The sequence below is a fragment of the Piliocolobus tephrosceles genome, chromosome 15 (genome assembly GCF_002776525.5).
Source record: "Piliocolobus tephrosceles isolate RC106 chromosome 15, ASM277652v3, whole genome shotgun sequence".
NCBI lineage: Eukaryota > Metazoa > Chordata > Mammalia > Primates > Cercopithecidae > Piliocolobus > Piliocolobus tephrosceles.
The window spans coordinates 17,040,561-17,047,033 of NC_045448.1; positions in this window are offsets into that span (position 1 = coordinate 17,040,561).

The window sequence follows — 6,473 nt, forward strand, 5'->3', positions numbered from 1 at the left end:
ATTTTAAGACCTGTGTTACTGTAGGCACACTGAAACTGCAATGACTTCAAACTCTCCTTCGTTTTCGATCTCCAGCAACTTGTTCCCAAAGTTGGAGAAGACACTCTTGAGAGCTGTTTAGGACAACTTATGACTCAGCCCTTTGAGCAGAAAGAAGCCAAAAAGTTCAGTAGAAAAAGCCCTGAACTCTTGGAAGAGCTGACTTCAAGCCTGGCTTAGACTCGGCCTTCTGTGGGGCAGGTTTCTTAATCTTCCAATGGGCTGTCTCCTGGAGGTGGGATGAAAGTTCTCTTCTGACTAGCTCCTAAGGGTTATCATGCATATTAGATCACCAGAGTTAGAATGTATCAAGCTTTTCTAATGAAAGTGATAGTTACCAGAGATAATTTAAAATATTTGGTGAAGATCAACAGATAAATTTTATTGAGCATGCACTAGGTTCAATCCACTGAGTACCAAAAAAAAAAATCAAAGTGTGAAGCACAGTTCCTGCCACTCTGTATCTCAGAGACTTGCTTTATATAATAGACAAGCACACCCAGAAAGGTAACTGAAAACCAGTTTATGTTGTGTAGCATTTGAATGCAGACCTAAATGCTGTAGGAGAAATTGTGGAAGAGAGGACTTAAAAGGTGTAAAAGAGTTTACAAAATTACAGACGAAAAAATGTTGGGGAGGGTATCAAGAAGGATACTTAAGCAGTGCTGAAGAATTCAAAAAAACAAGGCTCTTTAGGGGCATTTATAGAAAATATTTCTTGAAGAACATATGGTTAGCACAAGAAAAATGTAATAAATGAAACAGAAAAGAGAGAGATGGAAAGCCTAGAATGCCATGTTATGATTCAGGCTCCATTCCATACACACAAACAAAACTTGCTGAGAAAAAACAATGAAAAGGAAAACCTCCCATTTATGATATAAATAAATAACCTAGGCAAAGCACTTATCAATAAATATCCAAAATCTCCTGAACAAACCATATGAAATATTTCTGAAGGGCACAAAAGTAGACTTGTATAAATAGAAAGATAACCCATGTTTTGGAGTAGGAAAGTTCAATGCGAAAAAGTTGCCCCTTCCCACTAAGTTAAATCATAAATGCAGTGTGATTTCAGTTAGATAAAAAATATATATACACATACATATATACACATATATACATATAGATATACATACATATATACATATAGGTATATATACCTATATACACATATATACATATGTATATACATATGGGCATATATGCACATATACATATAGGTATATATACACATATATACACACACACACACATAGACGTATATACATACATATGTACATAAATGTGTACATATACATATACCATATACCATTTTTTCTGAAGCTAAATAAGTTAGTTACAAAGTTTTATATTAAAAATATTATAACATCTTTAGTTAGGTATATTCCTAAGTTATTTATTTATTTATTTATTTTGCAGCTGTTGTAAAAGAGATTGAGTTCTTGCTTTGATTCTCAGCTTGGTCACTGATGTGGTTTGGCTGTGTCCTCACCCAAATCTCATCTTGAATTGTAGTTCCCATTGTCACATGTCATGGGAGGGAGCGGTGGAAGGTAATTGAATCATGGGGCAGTTACCCCATGCCATTCTTAGGACAGTGAATGAGTTCTCATGAGATCTGATGGTTTTGTAAAAGGCTTTCCCCTTTTGCTAGGCACTTCCTCCTGCTGCCTTGTGAAGGTGCCTTGCTTCCCCTTACCCTTCCGCCATGATTGTAAGTTTCCTGAGGCTTCCCCAGCCATGCTGAACTGTGAGTTGATTAAACTTCTTTCCTTTATAAATTACCTAGTCTTGGATATTTCTTCATAGTAGTGTGAGAACAGACTAATACAGTAATTTGTTACTTCAGAGAGTGGGATACTGCTATAAAGATACCCAAAAAATGTGGACGTGACTTTGGAACTGGGTAACAGGCAGAGGTTGGAACAGTTTGAAGGGCTCAGAAGATGGCAGGAAAATGTAGGAAAGTTTGGAACTTCCTAGAGACTTGGAGAGCTCAGAAGACAGGAAGATGTGGGAAAACTTGAACTTCCTAGAGACTCTTTGAATGGCTTTGAACAAAATGCTGATAGTGATATGAACAATGAAGTCCAGGCTAAAGTGGCCTCAGATGGAGATTAGAAATTTATTGGGAACTGGAATAAAGGTGACTTTTGCTATGCTTTAGCAAAGAGACTGGTGGCATTTTCCCCCTGCCCTAGAGATCTGTGGAACTTTGAATATGAGAGAGATGATTTAGGGTACCTGGAGAAAGGAATTTCTAAGCAGCAAAGTGTTCCAGAGATGACAGAGCATAAAGATTTGGAAAACTTGCAGCCCAACAATGTGGTAGAAAAGAAAAACCCATTTTCTGGGGAGAAATTCAAGCCAGCTGCAGAAACTTGCATAAGTAACAAGGAGCCAAATGTTAATGACCAAGACCACGGGGAAAATGTCCTCAGGGCATGTCAATGTCTCCAGGGTATGTCAGAGACCTTCCCAGCAGCCCCTCCCATCACAAGCCCAGAGGCCTAAGAGAAATAAAAAAATGATTTCCTAGGCCGGATCCAGGGCCCTACTACTGTGTGCATGCTTGGGACTTGGTGGCCTGTGTCCCAGCCACTCCAGCTGTGGCTAAAAGGGGCCAAGGTACAACTTGGGCCATGGCTTCAGAACTGTGCTGCAGGGGCACGGCCCTTGTGGAGAACCTCTGCTAAGGCAGTGAGGAAGGGAAATGTGGGATTGGAGCACACACAGAGTCCCCACTGTGGCACTACCTAGAGGAGCTGTGAAAAGAAGGCCACCGTCCTCCAGACCGCAGAATGGTAATTCCACCAACTACTGTGGAAAAGCCACAGACACTCAATGCCAGCCAATGAAAGCAGTCCAGAGGGGGGCTGTACCCTGCCAAGCCACAGGTGCAGAGCTGTCCAAGCCATGGGAGCCTACCTGTTGCATCAGCATGACCTGGATGTGAGACATGGAGTCAAAAGAGATTATTTTGAAACTTTAAGGTTTATTGACTGCCATATTGGATTTTGGGCTTGCATTAGGCCTGTACCCCCTTTGATTTGGCCAATTTCTTCCATTTGGAACAGATGTGTTTACCCAATGCCTATATTCCCATCATATCTAGGAAGTAACTAACTTGCTTTTGGTTTTACAGGCTTATAGGTAGAAGGGACTTGCCTTGTCTCAGATGAGACTTTGGACTTGGTCTTTGGATTAATGCTGGAATGAGTTTGAGAGTTAAGACTTTGAGGGACTGTTAGAAGGGCATGATTGTGTTTTGAAATGTGAGGGCATGAGGTTTGGGAGGGGCCAGGGAAGAGTTATGTGGTTTGGTTGTGTTCCTACCCAAATCTTATCTTGAACTGTAGTTCCCATAATCCCCATGTGCCATGGGAGGGACCCAGGGGAAGGTAATTGAATCATGGGGGTTGGTTACCCCCATGCTGTTCTCATGATAGTGAGTTCTCAAGAGATCTGATTGTTTTATAAGGGGCTTTTCCCTCTTTGCTTGGCACTTCTCTTTCCTGCCACCTTGTGAAGAAGATGCCTTGCTTCCTCTTCACCCTCCATCATGATTGTAAGTTTCCTTAGGCCTCCCAAGCCATGCTGTACTGTAAGTCAATTAAAGCTCTGTCCTTTATAAATTACCCAGTCTTAGGTGTTTATTCATAGCAGCATAAGAACAAATTAATACAGTCGTTGGTGTATAGCAGTGCTACTGACTTGTGCATGTCGATTTTGTATGCTGAAACTTTACTGAATTCATTTATCAGATCTAGGAGCCTTTTGGATGAGTCTTTAGGGTTTTCTAGGTATATGATCATATCATCAGTGAACAGTGAGAGTTTGATTTACTCTTTACCAATTTATATGCCCTTTATTTATTTCTCTTATGTGAATGATCTGGGCAGGACCTCCAGTACCATGTTGAATAGAAGTGGTGAAAGATCTTTACAAAGAAAACTACAAAACACTGCTGAAAGAAATTATAAATGGCACAAACCAATAAAAATGCATCCCATGCTCCTGGATGGGTAGAATTAATATTGGGAGAATGATTATACTACCAAAAACAATCTATGAATTCAATGCAATTCCCATCAAAATACCATAATCACTCTTCACAGAACTAGAAAAAAATCCTAAAATTCATATGGAGCTAAAAAAACCCTGCATAGCCAAAGCAAGACCAAGCAAAAAGAACAAATCTGGAGGCATCACATTACCCAACTTCAAACTATACTAGGAGGCTATAATTACCAAAACAGCATGATACTGGTATAAAAACAGGTTCATAGGCCAATGGAACAGAATATAGGACCCAGAAATAACGTCAAATACTTACAGCCAACTGTTCTTTGACAAAGCAAACAAAAACGTAAAGTGGGGAAAGGACAGCCTATTTAACAAATAGTGCTGCGATAATTTTCAAGCTACATGTAGAAAAATCAAACTGGATCCTCATCTCTCACCTTATACAAAAGTCAACTCAAAATGGATCAAAGACTTAAATCTAAGACCTGAAACCATAAAAATTCTAGATGATATCATCAGGAAAACTCTTCTAGACATTGTCCTAGACAAAGAATTCATGTCCAAGAACCCAAAAGCAAAGGCAACAAAAATGAAGACAAATAGATGGGACTTCATTAAACTAAAAAGCTTCTGCACAGCAAAAGTAATAATCAGCAAAGTAAACAGACAACCTTTAGAGTGGAAGAAAATCTTCACAAACTATGCATCTGACAAAGGACTAATATCTAGAATCTACAAGGAACTAAAACAAATCAGCAAGAAAACAAAATCCCATCAAAAAGTGGGCTCAGGACATGAATAGACAATTCTCAAAAGGAGATATACAAATGGTCAACAAACATATGAAAAAATGCTCAACATCACTAATGATCAGGGAAATGCAAATTGAAATCACAATGCAATTCCACCTTAAGCCTGCAGAATGGCCATAATAAAAAAAAAAAATAGATGTTGGTGTGGATGTGGTGAAAAGGGAACACTTTTGCAGTGCTAGTGGGAGTGTAAACTAGTACAACCACCATGCAAAAGAGTATGGAGATTCCTTAAAGACATAAAATTAGAGCTTTCATTTGCTTCAGCAGTTCTACTACTGGTGCCTATCAAGTGGAAAAGAAGTCATTACATGAAGAAAACACTTGCACACGCATGTTTATAGAAGCACAATTCACAATTGCAAAAATATGGAACCAGCCTAAATGTCCATCAACCAATGAGAGGATAAAGAAAATATGATGTATATATACAATAGAATACTACTCAGCCATAAAAAGGAATGAGATAATACATTTGCAGCAACCTGGATGGAGTTGGAGACCATTATTCTATGTGAGCTAACTCAGAAATGGACACCCAAACATTGTATGTTCTCACTTATAAGTGGGAGCTAAGATATGAGGGTACAAAGGCATAAGAACCAGACAATGAACTTTGAGACCGCAGGAGAAAGTGTGAGGGATAAAAGACTACACATTGGGTACAGTGTACACTGCTCAAGAGATGGGTGTACCAAAAGCTCATAAATCACACCAAAAGAACTTATCCATATAACCAAACACAACCTGTTCCCCCAAAACTACTGAAATAATAAGAAGAATTTTAAAATTGTTTAAATAAATAAAAGAATAATAATGTAATTCAGGAGCAGAAAATCAAACATCACATATTCTCACTTATAAGAGGGAGCTAAATGATAAACTTATGAACACAAAGAGGAAAACAATGGACACTGGGATCTACTTGATGGGGCAGGGTGGAAGGAGGAAAAGGAGCAGAAAAGATAACTATTGAGTACAGGCCTTAATACCTGGGTGACGAAATAATATGTACACATGTTTACCTATGTAACAAACCTTCACTTTTACCCCTAAACCTAGCATAGAGGTAAAAAATAAAATAAATAAAATAAAATAAAAATAAGCACTAATAACCAGAATATCTTGGAAAACACAAGAGCAATAGGATAGGGAAAGGGGTGGCTAGCCCTACCATGTAGTAAAACATAAATCCTCTAAAAGTAAAACCATATGGTATGGGCAAATGCGTTTACAAAGAAATCAATAAAACAAAGCTGAATGTCTAGAAATAGAATCAACTGCATATAGATATTTAGTACATTTAATAAGCAGCACTGCAAATCAGTGGGTGAAAGAAAAACAGTAAATTATGTTGGAGTAATTTGATATTCATATTATAACAAAAGATAAAACTGGGTTGTTTCTCACATCATACACCAGATAGAAAAAAAAAGGGTATTATGAGATATTTAAATGTAAATATGGAAAACATAAAAATACTAGAAGAAAGCATAAGTAAATCCTCTATAATCTGGAAGAGGAAAAACTTAAGTAGCAATAAAGGAACAGATTAATAAATATGAGATATAACAATTTTAAAAATATGTCAAA